Here is a 15,525-nt window from a genome sequence, read left to right on the forward strand (position 1 = left end):
ACCTCCCCACCACATACTATAATTAATCATCCAAGTCCACACCTTGGATCATGTGTCAACTCCTCTTATACCCTACATCCTAATTTTCGTCCCATCTGGTCTAGTTTGCTCTTGCAGTGCTCTCAGCCTGAAGAGGGGGTGGCATCCTGAGATATTAACTTATTCACATGTTAAAATCCAGCATTTATTAAAGGGGTTAGGATTTTGTAGATGCTCAATAAAGATTGTGGAATGAATGAATGAATAAACAAATTAATGGATAAGAGATAAATGAATGGGTGGATAAATGGAATAAATGGATGGATGAACAGATGGATGGATGGATGGATGGATGGATAAGCAGATGGTTGTCTGAGTTTTGGTCACACAGAACAATTTGGTTGTCATAAAAATGAAAACATAAAGCATTAAAAATAAATACCCAGTACTCTAATTTTATTAAAGCCTTCTTCATGATCTACTTTGTTGTTCTTCAAATTCAGGATACTAGGGTAAAACTTCTTTCTCCTTAAAATTATCAAAGAAGGAATTTGGGGGAAAACACTTTTTTTTTTAATTCAAGAAATACTGAACATCCTACAAAGCCCCTACACAAAGAAAGAAGAAATCAATTGATGCTATCATCAGTGCATTTAAACATAGCTTCTAAAAATGAGACACTGATGAAAAGGAGTTTAAAAGCTGTTCTCTTTACACTATTCTAAAATAGTTGATGTTATTTCATTTTTTCTCCTCTGAGCTTTTCAAAATACTCATGCTGAGATACTGAGATTGTATTCAGGTTTGTGAAATTAGTGACATGAAGCTTCTCCAGCCACCCCTATTATCTAGCACAAAAACGCTAAAGCAGAATTGAAATCCTATTATATATATTGCATTAAATTGGTTCCCAGCAGGGCATCTTAATTAAGATGTGCTTATTACCTGGGTCCAGATTAAGTGGCATGGACTGTATCACAGTCTTTATAATCAGACAGAAAGCAGGGTTAGCCCAGGCCCCGATTTGCTAATGAAGGCTAACGGCCCATCGCCTTCAGTGGTACAATTGTGGTGGGGGCTTTTTAATACCACACCAGACACTGTTTTAATTTAACGCTAAGAATGCACATAACCCTATTGCCCTTTCTTAAGTAAATACTTGTAGGTCTTTAAGCATTACTCTCCTAAAGAGAGATTTGCATCAGACCCTCACTTTATGCTTTAGGGCGATAATATGGTTCTTCTAAGAACCTGCAGAAATTGGAAATTCTTTCCTAGTTTGATTCCTCTTCTCTCATTTCTATTATACCCCCACTCAAACACCCATGGCATCATACTCCTCCTCACCCCATATATACATTCTCCTGACAAGTCTTTACCTTCCTTTTTAATCTATCCAGAATCCCCAGAGCAAGAAATCTAGGATAGACCAAGAAGCTATTTTTGATGTTATAGTTCAAGTCAGGGTACAGTTTCCAAGGTCTAAGTTGGCTAAGAGATTGAGTTCCAAAGTTCCAAGTGTATTTTCATGTGTTGTCTGTGATATCATAGAAAGAGAGATATTTCCATCTGGCCCATCCATACAACTATGGGTTTTTGCATCTTTTCCCTCTTCTTGTCTTAGAAAGTCATATCTTTTTATTCTGATATGCATCTGGATACAGGTCAGGGGAGGACCTCTCCCAGCTGATTCTAGAAAGTAGGACAAGTAGCTGATAAAAGTAGCAAAGAGGCTTTCTCATCCAGGTGAACACCCTCTGGATTATCCTCATCGACCTGTGAGTAAAATCTTGCTGAGTGCCCTAGTGTTCATTACTCTTGAGTTCCTAGGAAACCCACATATGAATTAAATATTCAGCTTGGGGAGCAAAGATCCTAGGAAACAGCCCACCAAACACCTTTAAAATCATCATTGCTAAAAGACTCAGCATCGTTACATAAATATTTGATGAAGGGGCCTCAGTTATTGGTGCTGCAATAATTATACAGACTGTAATGGTAATCCTCACTATCAATAATACCTTTGGAGGTAATGGCATTATATACTTCACTCACAGAGAATAATAACAATATTAACACAGTACTGACACTTGGCAAGCCAATATCTCCCAAGCTGGGCTCACTTGGCAATCAGGACAGCAAGGAACCTTAGCAAACACATATTTTTTTGGCTGTCGTTCAGTTACTGGAGTGTCAGAGAATATTTGGCATTTAATGCTATGCAAAGTGTTGTTCCCGTTTGATTGTTGTATACTATATAAGCCTTGGAGCATGACATGAAGTAATTTAACAACTGGAATAACAGGCATTTGGGACAAAACTAATTTCATAGAAAGGCTGATCACAGACACTTAACTTGTTCATAAAAATGTTACCTTGTCATATAATACAGAGTTGAAGATCAAGCTATGGGGGGAAAAAAGCCAACTGTGAGAAAATGTCCCTTAATTCTTGTGACAGGAACTCTGTTTTTCACTATAATGTTATCTTTGCTCTAAGTACCAAGGTGGGCTTTGGTCTTTCTTGCTGTATCTCTCTTCAGTTTTCAAGAAATGGGCAAGTGAGTTAGCAAGTTTGTGCTTTAATGAGCTCTGCTACACACTCACGTATAGGACAGCTCTTTACTTCACCTGGCCTCCTGTAAAAGGTGCTGAAAATATTCTCATCAGTGTATCAGACAGTGTGCAAAGACATAGGAGAATACAAGTAAACAGGCAGAGTATGAGCCACTTCTGAGGGCTGGAGTCTACTTTCTTTTCCTGGATAATTAATACAGGTCCCAGAAACCAATCTCCCTATCATCCTCACATCTCCAAAGTCACCTCACTTTAGTATCTGTTGGCGGATAGGAGGGTTCGTCCTGAGACCGCCCAGATTCACCATGACAGCATCATGCTGTCTCTCTATCAACTGGGTTGCTTGTCACTGCCACGGACTTTTCAGCATAGATAGAACTGTGACATTGATAGAATCCTGTATTTTCTGCCCAGAGTAGAGCAGAGGATTGAGAGTGAGGAAAAGCTATACTTTCCTTTACTGCCTGTCTTTTTTTTTTTCTTCAAAGACCTGCCTCATCTTTTAAAATTCAGTGACTCCTTAAAGCATAAAGCCTGCAAGTTCCAAATTCCAGTAATATTCTCTATACACCCACTGCTCACCACACTCACTCACAACAACCTAATTCATGCCACCATCATCGTTCAGGTGGGTTACTGTGATAGAACTTCTCTTGGTCCTCTGCTTCTCCTGTTGCATCCCTACTGTCAGTGATCCATCCCACAGCCGGCATGATCTGTAAAACAAACAAACAACCCAAATATGTTCAAAAAATTATTATGTGTATAATAAAATAACTGCACATTTAAAATAAAACAAAACAATGATACATAATGTATGGATAGATACAGAACGTATCTGTCTCCCCTAATACAATGTACACATGAAGAAACAGAGACCAGCATCTTGGTCTAACTTACTCATTTTTATAATCCCCAGTAACTGGATCAGTTCCTAGCATATTGTAGAACCAAATATACTCTTGTTGAATGAATTAATTATGAAGTATTCAACATCCCTATCTGTGTTCTCTGATTTCATAGGAAGGTCTACATATTATCCTCAGTATTTGGTTCTTGCCCCATGTCTTTCTTCCTAGTCATGCTTCTCCCCATTGTGAGTTTCATTTAGTCCCCAAAACAAAACAAAACAAAGCCAAAAACTCAAAGGGATCCCTCTTCTGGACAGTTCATTCTGACTTTAGCAACACATGCTCCTTCAGAAACTGCACCATCAGTGTGAATGCTCTAGGTCTCCCACTTTCCATGAGCAGCTGAATCACACAGAGACACACTCACATGTCAATAAGGACATTAAGCTTACCTTGGTTCCGCAGAGAATCAGAAAGACCTATAAAATGGAAACTTACAGTACTCTTTCATTGTCTTTCCCATAGTTAGAGGAGGGCCAGCTAAACTCTGAATTTAGGGCTTGGAGGAACCTTGTATTTTTAACCAGGGGCCATCTTCTTCCCAAATTCAGTTAGAGAAAGAGGATGTTTCTTTCAATACCAAGGAGAGTGTCAGTGTTCTATTGTCCAATGTTATCATATTTTAAGGGAGGTACTGTGCTTAAATCACTGGAAAGAAATGGTTCTTTGGGGGGTTATTAATTATATTTTATTCAATTTTCTATGTGTCTTAGGATGTTTTGACATCTCTCCTTGGGCCATACAGACCTGGGGAGAGACCACCCCTCCCAGGGCTAGCTAATTGCTGGGAGAGGTGGACAGCTTCCTGGGACATGCCTCTCATGTGCAGACTGGCCAGTCAAAGCCATGCCCCCATTTACCTTCTTATCTAACTCTCACAGTATTTCCCCTGCCCTAAATCACACCAGGGCCGGGTACCATACTACGGACAGTCTCTGTACCCTAGAACCCACAGAATTCTTCAAACTAGCCAATCCTAACCTGTTCACCCTGCCCTGCCCTGCCTAGGCTTTCCTGCAGAAACTCCAGAAAAGCCCCTGTCCTTGCTTTCCCCTTGCTCCTGCCTGCCCCAAATGGTCAGATATACTTTTTTTTTTTTTTTGCCTTTCTATGACACTTATCTCCCTGTGTTGGCATTCAGTCACCTCCGTAAAAATGAATCACCTCCATTAAAATCCCATTGGTATAATTTTAATACAGGGTTCAATCTGGACTATAGTACCCTGTTCAGAGCACATTTGAAGGAGTTCTTTAATGAATTAGCTCATACACATATGAGACTTATCCATGACTTGACCAGGATATTAAAATAGAGTTGCTCTGTTTGGAGTGGAATATATGGTCCCTCTGCTGTGACCCTCGAGGAAAACTACTTTTCCAGAGGGGAAATGGACATGTGATATTCATGTAATTTATGGTTTTTGCAAGTCTCTTTTCTCACCTGCATTTGGGTCATTTTAGTCACTATACCTTTACCAGGTACATCAAGAGTAAATTCCTGGTCTCTGGATCGTGAACTTCATTTCCTATGTCTACTTTTTTCTTTTAATAGCACTTTTCCTTGGCCCATTAATTCCACTTTTGACACCTTAAAATAAAATAAGAAAAAAAGCAAGAACTTAGTTCTCCTGCCCAGTCATCGAGTGTTTCAAATGATTGATGGAAGGGTAGAACTATTCAAATGTGCCTGGCAGGAATCAGGTTGTGCTCCAAGAATCAGGAGATTGAAAGTCAGGAAGTTCCTTGTGATTCATAACAGAGGGTGGTAGGTGTTTGGATGAGTGGTTTAAAAAGTGGGGAGACATGGCGGTAGGGAAGGGGGGACTGGCACTGTAATAACGTTAAGGATTAACCACTTACAAGAATATTAAATGCATTTGTTTAAAGTCATTGTAATAAAACACATTGTTGATATCATATAACTTCTGCCAACCGGAATATTATTCATTGTTCATTTGTAAAAGAAATAGAATTTAATTATACAAGAAGAGACACGTCTGGATAGCACTAAGCATTTTCTTGTATTGCTGATGCTTCCTACTAGCTTTAAAAAAACTGCATGGCAATCTAGCTTGACAGATGTGCTAACAGAGATGGATGTGACATTACATTCTGGGTTTTGTTGGAGTTGCTGTTTTGGATGAATACAAACGCAGTTCTATGTGACTGATATCCTAAACTTTTGGTGTTCACTGATTTAGTAGATTTCATAGTAAGATAGACCCAATTTTATTTAAGACTTTCAGGCAGTTTATCTTATTCTTTTCACCATGAATACGTTGTGCAGAGATGCAAGTTGGGACATGGCCTTTACAATGGGGCAAGACCTGCAAAGTTAGGATTCAGCCAGGCAGGCCTGAGAAAAGGGAGGACCTGGGGCTGGACCCCAGGCCAACTTAGAATCAGTTCTCTGGAAAGAGACTCTGTGATGGGGAGTTTCATGCAGAAGGTTTACTGGGGAACACTCTCGAGAGAACAACTGTAGGAAAGTGATTGGGGGCAGAAGTGAGTAGAGAGAGAAGCTGACTGATAAAATTAAGTTGCAACGGAGGTCTCTGAAGAACCCACATGGGGCTCTGAAGCTGGACTGGCCCTTCGGAACTGTCTCACATTGATTCAAGGTGTCTGGGCCTTTGCACCTTCGAGCCAGCCAAGCATCACCCGTGGTTGAGACAATGCCCAGTGAGAAAGAGCTGTGAGCTGTTGGCAGCCCCTCCTGCCAGGAGACAGGGAATGGATGCTTCTACCCGGAAGAGGGATCTGGGCAGAGCACCACAGTATCTACAACCCTCAGCCTGGAAATTTACAGCCAAAGGAGTAGGTGAAATCAGAAAGCATGTAGAACAATGAATTTCAAATGTGGGGGTGTAAACTTCTGAATGAATGATGAATCGCAGATCGACCTCCAGCAGGGACAGTGAAATGCCAAGGTTGGGGAATAAGGGAGATAGTACTCATGAAATCTTTACCACGATGAAGGGAGGTGATTTACAAGGGGTGATAGCCTGACTGCAAGACTTTAAAATATCAGTTTCCTTAAGGTATTTTATAAGGCTAACAGGGGATGCTGGAACAAAGCTGGGGTAAAAAAACAAACAAAAAACAAAACAAAAAAACCACACACACAGATGTTTCATTCCTTTTTTTTTTTTTTAAGATTTTATTTATTTATTTGACAGAGAGAGAGAGAGACAGCACAAGCAGGGGTGGGCAGTGGCAGAGGGAGAAGCAGACTCCTTGCTGAGCAGGGAGCCCGATGCGGGGCTCGATCCCAGGGCCCTGGGATCATGACCTGAGCCGAAGGCAGATGCTCAACAGACTGAGCCACCCAGGCGCCCCACAGATGTTTCATTCCTAAAGCAATGAAGGCTGATTTAATTTGTGGTGATGCCAAAAAGCAAAAGATTTTTTTTTTCTTCCCAAGTAAGTATTCCTGACTTGAAACTGAAATGTTTAAAAGAGACCAACTGGATGGAGATAAACTTTGATCAAGGAAGCACAAAACCTTCTAGGGCATCAAAGCATTTTAAGGATTCACACCAAGGGTTCTCAAAAGTGGCACTTATTGACGTTTTAGACCAGATGATTCTTTGCTCAGAGGGCTGTACCGTCCATTGGAGGGTGTTTAGCAGCATCTCTGGCCTCTGCCTCCCAGATGCCAGGAGCAACCAGCCCAAAAGTCATGGCAACCAGAAATGTCTCTCGACATTATCAAGTGTCCACTGGGTGTGAGGGGTTTGGGAGAGGCAAAACTGCCCCAGTTGAGCATCACTGTCTAAAAACACTTATATTCTTTGTTTTCAGTGAGGGTTACCAACTATCCCAGCGTGCCCAGAGCTGAGAGGTTTCTCCTGATGTAAGAATTTCAGGGCTAAAACTAGGGAAGTGCCAAGAAATCCCTTCAAGTTGGTCACACTAACCAGGCCCTGTTTTGGAGTGCAGGGTGTTGGAAGGAATACACTGACACTGAGGAAGCACATACCTGAAGAAATACGTAATACCATTTTAAGTAAAAATATATGCAGCAGAATTGCCTAGCAAGAATTGTCTTTTGCACCAAAAATGAGTCTCTGATTTCTTCAGGACAATACTGTGGGGACATGACTGCATTTAACAAAGGTGAAGTCAATGTAATTTTACCTAATCTGGTAAAAGATACTTCACTAAAATTTGATCGTATGTAAAAATGGATTTTTTTTTTTACCGACAATGAAACAAGTCCATCTAAATAAAATATTTTGTTTATTTTTAATTTTTTATTTGAGTATAGTTAACACACAAAGTTACATTATTTTCAGGTGTACAATGTAGTGATTCAACATCTCTGTACATTATGTTGTGCACACCAGGAGTGTAACCACCATCTATGACCATACAATGCTAGTACAATATCACTGACCATATTCCCTGTGTTGTGCCTTTCATTCCTGCAACTTTTCCACTCTATACCTTGAAGCCTGTATCTCCCACTCCCCTTCACCCATTTTGCCCAGTCCCCACCCCTTCCCTTTGGCAACCATCACTTTGTTCTCTATATTTGTAGGTCTGATTCTGCTTTTTGTTATTCATTTGTTTTGTTTTGTTTTTAAAGTTCCACAGATGAGTGAAATCATGGTATTTGGAAATGACGTTATATTTAAAAGTTCTTAAGAGAAAATGGTTTCCTTGGGTGCCTGGGTGGCTCAGTTGGTTAAGCGACTGCCTTCGGCTCAGGTCATGATCCTGGAGTCCCTGGATTGAGTCCCGCATCAGGCTCCCCGCTCGGCGGGGAGTCTGCTTCGCCCTCTGACCCTATCCCCTCTCATGTGTTCTCTCTCTCTCATTCTCTCTCTCTCTCAAATAAATAAATAAAATCTTTAAAAAAAAATTTTTTTTTAATTTAAAAAAAAAAGAGAAAATGGTTTCCAGAAATAAGTTTGAATGTTCAGAATTCAAACATTTAGGTAAGCCCAGTGATTTGTGACTGACTTTTCAGCAGAAATTTCCCAAATAAATCACATATTTATCCACTGCATTCACTTACCTCAGTAAATTGAAGACGTTGAAGAGAAAATGATTTACTCCTGGGCACATAGCTAACATTATGCTCTCAATATGTTGGCATTCTAAATATAGTAATGGAAACTAACTGAAAACTTACTAGTGAGAGTAAAACTAGGTTAAATATTACTTCTGCTGTTGAAAATTGTTTAATCATTAAACAAATACTTATCATTTGCTAAGGACACTGTTAGCTGTTGAGAGGGAAAAATTCAATAATACTTTCCCCATATGATAGCAAATTTGATGAACACCAATAAATCACTGATTGCTGTACATTGGGTTTTGAGGAAAGATTAATAAAATAATAACCTTTATTGATCCCTGTGTATCAAGCATTGTGCTCAATACATTTGTATTTTTATTAACTATCAGGGTCAGTCTTATAAAGTAGGTATGACCGCTATTTAGATTTCAAATATTAATTATTATATATATATACTCACCCTAAGATTTGAAATGTAACCTGTCCAAGGTCACATGGTTTGTAAATGATAGGTCTAGAATCTAACTCTGCAAACTATGCTTTTAACTTCCTTTCTGATTTTTGGCAAAAAGTCACCTCTATGATTTTATTTGTTTACTATTTATAATCTGTTGATATTTTAATGGGTAACTGATATTATTGCTTTCACAACTATTATAGCAGTGTGAAGTATATGTGCAATCACCTTTCTTACATTTTCAAAATTAGCCTTAATTTCAAATATTCTATATTGTTCTCAGATATATTTCTTTATTTATTATTAAAAAAAATATGAGTACTCTAAGAAGCATCAGTACTACTATTTGTAAGCTGATGAGAAGAAGTCCAGAGCATTTATTTACTCAAAGTCTCAGAGCTGGTAGATAACTAGGCAATGTAGAATTAGAAGCAGGACATCCGACTCCGATGTGCACTTTATCAAGTCCCCTGTCTCATCAAGTTGTGAGGGGGAGGAGGAAATAGAGCCAAAAAAGAGAGATTTGAGCTCATATTTGCCTAAAATTTTTCTTCTATGGTTTTATTGAAGACTCAAGGTCTTCTTCTTTATGCTCTCAATGGGAATGGTGTTGGACAGCAAGCAAAGAAAACCCTCCATGGGCACTAAAATCCCTCTCCCCTTTTGTTACTTACTAATCAGAAAAAGACATGTCCAAGGTCTAGAAGCATGAAAGCCTTTTCTATGGCTTCCCTTCCTTCCCTGTTCTCTATTAAAGATCTCCATTGAGTATAAGACCCTATATTTAGAAAATGTATTTGTTGCATTGGTTTTATTTTATGTTCAGATAGAGATATTATCTTAAATATCTTTTAAAGTGAGCTGGAATCAATTTTGCTTCTCACAGCTCCTGAGCCAGGTCTTCATAAGGGAGGGAGGAAAATAGATCCTCCTTCATGTTCCATGAGTTCATGGTTCATGGAACATCTCTTCAGAAAAGATTATTGGATGCAGAGGTGAACAAGACACTGTTTATCTTGTTTGACCACCTCTTGATCTAGTAGTTCACTATTATATAGAGAGTAGAAATCCTCTTGTCGAACATCTGGGATTTTTAAAACATTTTATTTTGGTTATAGTACATTTTTAAAGCTAAATGAAGGGAATAGTCAAGGTTTTAGAAGACATAATTATAAGACCAGCACATGTATTGTTGAGAAAAGGCACTCTGGAGAGGTCAGGAGTTTGACTTATTCTCTGTGTCCCAAAATCCAGCAAAGTAATTGCCCCATGGTGAGTGCTCAGCAAACTTCAGCTCTATTAGATTGAAATGGGTTTCATGTATCACATCCGAATCCACTGAAAAACATACAGTTAAAAATACTATAGTTAGAGTTGTTGTATAACTACTGTAGTTTCAGTGCTTTTAAACTGTATGTAAACATGTATATATTACTATCTATCTATATATTACTATGGTATTACTATATCTAGTACTATAACATAGCTCAGACAGTGATCAGAGGAACTTTGCATCTCTTTTGGAAGGCATATTCCCTTTAATGAGTGACAGTGATGTCAAGCAGAACAGGCAGGGACTTGAGTTTCACTGTCCAAGTTCTGACATTTACTAGCTGAGTGAAGTGGCAAACCTTTTTGCCCAACTGCACTCCAGGTTCCATGCTTGTAAAATTTACCAGCAGAGATTTCTTTCCAGATCTAAGGTCTTATAGTAGCTAACCTATGCTCAGTTAGTTTTATGATGAGAAACCAGTCACTTTCCCGACTTGAGAGCTTTCAAGAAAATTAAGCTCTTTATTTTGAGCATGTTGTAGATGCAAAAAAAAAAAAAAAAATGCGATCACCTTCATATTTTCCCCAAATTCTCAGCACTATTCTGCAGATGGCACCATATGTTCTATTTTATAAACTCTGTTTTCTTTAGTTAAGGTGTTTTTGTTTAAATGCAAAGTAGTAATTGCTACCTGAGATCTTAAAAGATAAAGCCCCCTTTTCTTATAGGGGCTTTGTATTTTCAAAATCAGGGACAGGGATAGATGGACACGTATAGCTAAAAATATAGAAAGAAAAAGAATGGGAAGCAAACAATCCCTCATTACGCCTATCTGCCACTGGATTTTTTTCCCCTCTTCTTAAGGCATTCCAGTCCCTCTGTCAACCTACGTTGAAGTGGCTGTCCCTGCCAATTATCTGTCACTGATTCATGTCATTCTTAAAAACACTAGCAAACTTTATGAGTGACATTGTAACTTCAATCAATTTGCATTTCTGCCACAGTGGAAAATATTTTTGAAAACTTATGCATCCTTTGTAGGATTTTTGAGGCCTTAATTGCCTAGAATGTCACTTGATCTATAAACTTTCCGCAAGTGGTTCCGTCTGAAAGGAAGTCTGCGTGAGCATGAGGAGCATCTTCTTTCATAAGACATTTTTAAACAAGTTCTAAAATCTTGCCTGGGACACACTGTTATGTGATACTGAGAACGACCTCTTGCCATGGTCTGTTGACTTATTTTCTGATATTCCAGTCACTTGGTGGAGGCCACACAGAACCCCATGGTAGTCACTACACAGACTTTGAAGGCAGATGGGTTTACAATCATATATTTCCTTTACACCCATCTTGTGCCCCCAGGTGCCTGGCATCAACCCCGTTAACCTTGGGTTCCATTCTGCAGAACTGAAGAGTGGAAGTACCTGACTCATAAGGGGATGGTGGTAAGTGGAGCTGTACTTCATACTTGGAACATGGGCACTCAGTCCCCAGCCACTGTCCTCCCTTTGATGCCTGTCTCTGGGGAAACCTGAAGGGATATCTCCTAGGGAGCCCAAAACATGAAACTCTGAGTACAAGTCATAGGTGTGGTGATGAAAAAAACCCTGGCTATTGCTACCAAGGCTTGATTTAAAAGATTCTGTTTGCTGTCTTTACATAATAGGCATCCTTGTCAAACTACGTATGCTACATACTCTTTGTCTCTCTGTTTTTCTGTCTCTCACCCCCTTCCTTCTTCCATTCCTTCCTTCCTGTCTTTCATAGGTGTGCTTCAGAAAATAGGTACAGAGAATTGATGTAAAGCCAATTGATAGATAGATAGATGATAGATAGATAGATAGATAGATAGATAGATAGATAGATAGACAATTTACATTTTGCAGATGAAAAAACTGAGATACAGAGACACTTAGCTAGAAGGTGGCAGAAGGTGGGCATACCAATATGCCATTTCTGGCTGGTCTTTGTCATGCAGTGGGCAGCTCTGTCACAGCATTTCATGGCCATCCTATTACTTTCTCTGATCGAATGACACTAAACCTGCACTTTTGTTTCCCTCTTAGGGAAGGGCTGATTCCAAGCCTAATAGCAGCTATTAACATTCTCATACAAGGCCCTTTTAAAATGTGGGAATAGCTTTGAGATTAATTTCTTTTAAAGCAAACTTGAACTAGCTTTTCTATTGATGCTATGAAGAGGAAAATAGTCTTGCCCAAGGTCGATAAAGAATTGAAAAGTGAGGTTAATAATAAAAGCAGAATTAGAAGCAGTTTCAGTGGTGATATGTCATGTGCAAGCCTATAAAATAAATAGCAATTATCACATTAGAAAAATGAGTCTCTTGGAATGGGAGCTGTTTCTGACAACTCTATCTATGTACCACTCTCCTCTGCCTTGCTCACTTTGTGACTTTTATTGACTGAATCAAGGCATGATACTCCCCACCCCTGTACTTAAGATGAAAGCTATTTTGTTCCGTAAAAACTCAATAACTAGAGACAAAACTGTGCCATTCCAAATGCGCTCCCTTTCATATTAGCTTAACGTATTAACAAATACTGCGTGTACTAAGCTTCATTTGTATATGAAAAAAACATTACTTGCATATATATTATATATATTTATAACATATAACAATAAATTCTTACTCAATAGTAGCAGATACTACGTATAAGACAATACATGGAAGTGCTTGTTTTATGTTATATCTCTGAATCCTTACAACAGGCCAGTTATTAATTATCATTATTACATTTTACAGAGCAGAAATAGGAGTTTGGTAAGGTGTAACGACATTTGGGTTTTTTTGGTTTTTTTTGACAGAGAGAGAGACACAGCAAGAGAGGGAACACAAGCAGGGGGAGTGGGAGAGAAGCAGGCTTCCCGCAGACTAGGGAGCCCGATGTGGGGCTCGATCCCAGGACCCTGGAATCATGACCTGAGCCGAAGGCAGACGCTTAAGACTGAGCCACCCAGGCCCCCCATGACATTAGGTTTTATGCTGCTGTAGAGAGGTGAACATAAAATTTAAACTTACTTGTGCACGGATACCTGGACTTAATGCTAAGTATATATCACCTCCCTAAACTTAGCATGTAAAATATCCACATATAAATTATGTTATTCACTACCAATGGCAGAAAGTCACAACTGGTTTTTCCAAAGCTTGAAGATGTTATTTCTGAATTTTTAGTTAAGATAAATGTATATCTCAGTATAACTCAGTGATCTCCATTTCTAAGTCATTCCCACCAAGTACAAATATCCTGACAAATGTCCTTGAGCCCCTTATTATGGACCTGCTTATTTGTTCCAGAGCTCACATGTAGTGGTAAACTTCGTATCTGTAGTAAAACTGTAGTCCTCCAAGTAGGGCAAGCCTCCTATTATTTTTTTTAAGATTTTATTTATTGGGGCTACTGGGTGGCTCAGTCATTAAGTGTCTGCCTTCAACTTGGGTCGTGATCCCAGGGTCGTCAGTAGGAAGCCCGCTTCTCCCTCTCCCACTCCCCCTACTTGTGTTCCCTCTCTCCATTGTCTCTCTCTCTCTCTGTCAAATAAATAAATTTATGTGACACACACAGAGAGAGAGAGAGAGCACAAGCAGGGGGAGCGGCAGGCAGAGGGAGAGGGAGAAGCAGACTCCCTGCTGAGCAGAGAGCCCGGCATGGGGCTCGATCCCAGGACCCCGGGATCATGACCAGGACCCCAGGATCATGACCTGAGCTGAGAGCAGACGTTCAAACCAGCAGAGCCACCCAGGCGCCCCTGACACACCTCCTATCACAGAAAGTCTTCTACCCAAGCTCCTTTTCCACTGATGTCCTGGTGTCATAATGGGCACCTTTAGACAGACCCCCGAGAGTGTCAGCCATAATACAAATATAAGCCTTCTTATGAATAGTGTGCCTGCACCAGTGTCTCAAGGACATATCATCAGTAAAGATAAAATGGTTTTCCAGTGCTCAGAGATAGGTTTGCCGCAAATGTATTTGCTTAACTGAATACTTTCTACAGAGCAATTGGTTTGGCAGATGGTTAGATGAGAACAGTGAAAGGAAAGTTTGGCAGTTGACACTTGTGAAAATTGCAATTGTCATTATAGGCTTTATGTTCACCTGGGCATATCTGGAAGCCATTGGAGCAGACATATCTGGGATTTAATGATATGGTGGATCAAGAAGCATTTCTGGGAAAGCTCATTCTAGTGGAAGCAGTAGAGTCCAGAACAATGGTCTCAAAGTGCTGTTTCCAGACCAATAACATCAGCATGACCTCTGTACTCATTCAAGCCAAGTTCTCAAGCTCCAGTCAAGACCTATTGAGTCAGAAATCTGTTTTAATCAGCTCTCCTTGTGATATTGCTGTGCACTAAATTTTAAGAGCTAAGTTTAGTGTGATGCTTCTCAAATATGGCTGTATTCTTAAATTATTTGGGGAGGTTTGAAAGTAATCATAATTAAGTGGAAATATCTGGAGACAGAGCATAGAGATTTATTTGGTTTTGTTTGTTTGTCTGAGATGTTAATTCTGAACTTTCAGCCACCATCCTCTTTGTAGAACACTTAATATTTTTTAACACATGTTATGAGTCAGACACAGAGTAATTGTTTTGCAAGCCTATCACACTTTTATGACATAGATACTAACCCTGTTTTACAGAGGAGGAAACTGAGGCACACACAAATTAAGCAGCTTTCTCAAAATCACTGTGTGACAAAGTGGTGGAGCAAATATTGGAACTTGCCTTCTCCAGCTCCGAGCCTGCACTCTGAGCCACTCTTTGGCATCAATCTAAACACACAGCAGGTAACCAACACAAATTGGTTCTTTTCCTTCCTGCCAACACATCAAGGTACATTTCTCTTCCTACTTTCTTATTCTTTAGTGGAAAAACATTGAGCTGATGGATTTTCTTTGTAACTCTGCTTTGTAGGAACTAATCACTTCTCCTCCCCCCTCCACCCAGAAAAGAAAGAGATTATTTTTAGAAGAGAAGGAGGGAGGAGAAGGGACAGTGTGATTTCATGAAAGACCTTAGAGTTTCTGGATTTCAAATGTGAATGAAATTTAAAAAAAAATTTATTAGTATTCTATTCATTATATCCTGCCCTATAATCTTTTCTAGGTTCTTTTCCCCCTTCCTCACTAACCTTTCTTTAAAATTTTTATTATGGGGTATAACCATCATAATTTGCAGCTGGGAAACAGCCTTAATGTGAGCAGAAAAATATTACTCTATTTGAAAATATCTCTTTGGTAACATTTTTTTTTTAAAGATTTTATTTATTTATTTGAGA

The sequence above is a fragment of the Leptonychotes weddellii genome, chromosome 16, assembly GCF_054177405.1.
Source record: "Leptonychotes weddellii isolate Sample4059 chromosome 16, ASM5417740v2, whole genome shotgun sequence".
NCBI lineage: Eukaryota > Metazoa > Chordata > Mammalia > Carnivora > Phocidae > Leptonychotes > Leptonychotes weddellii.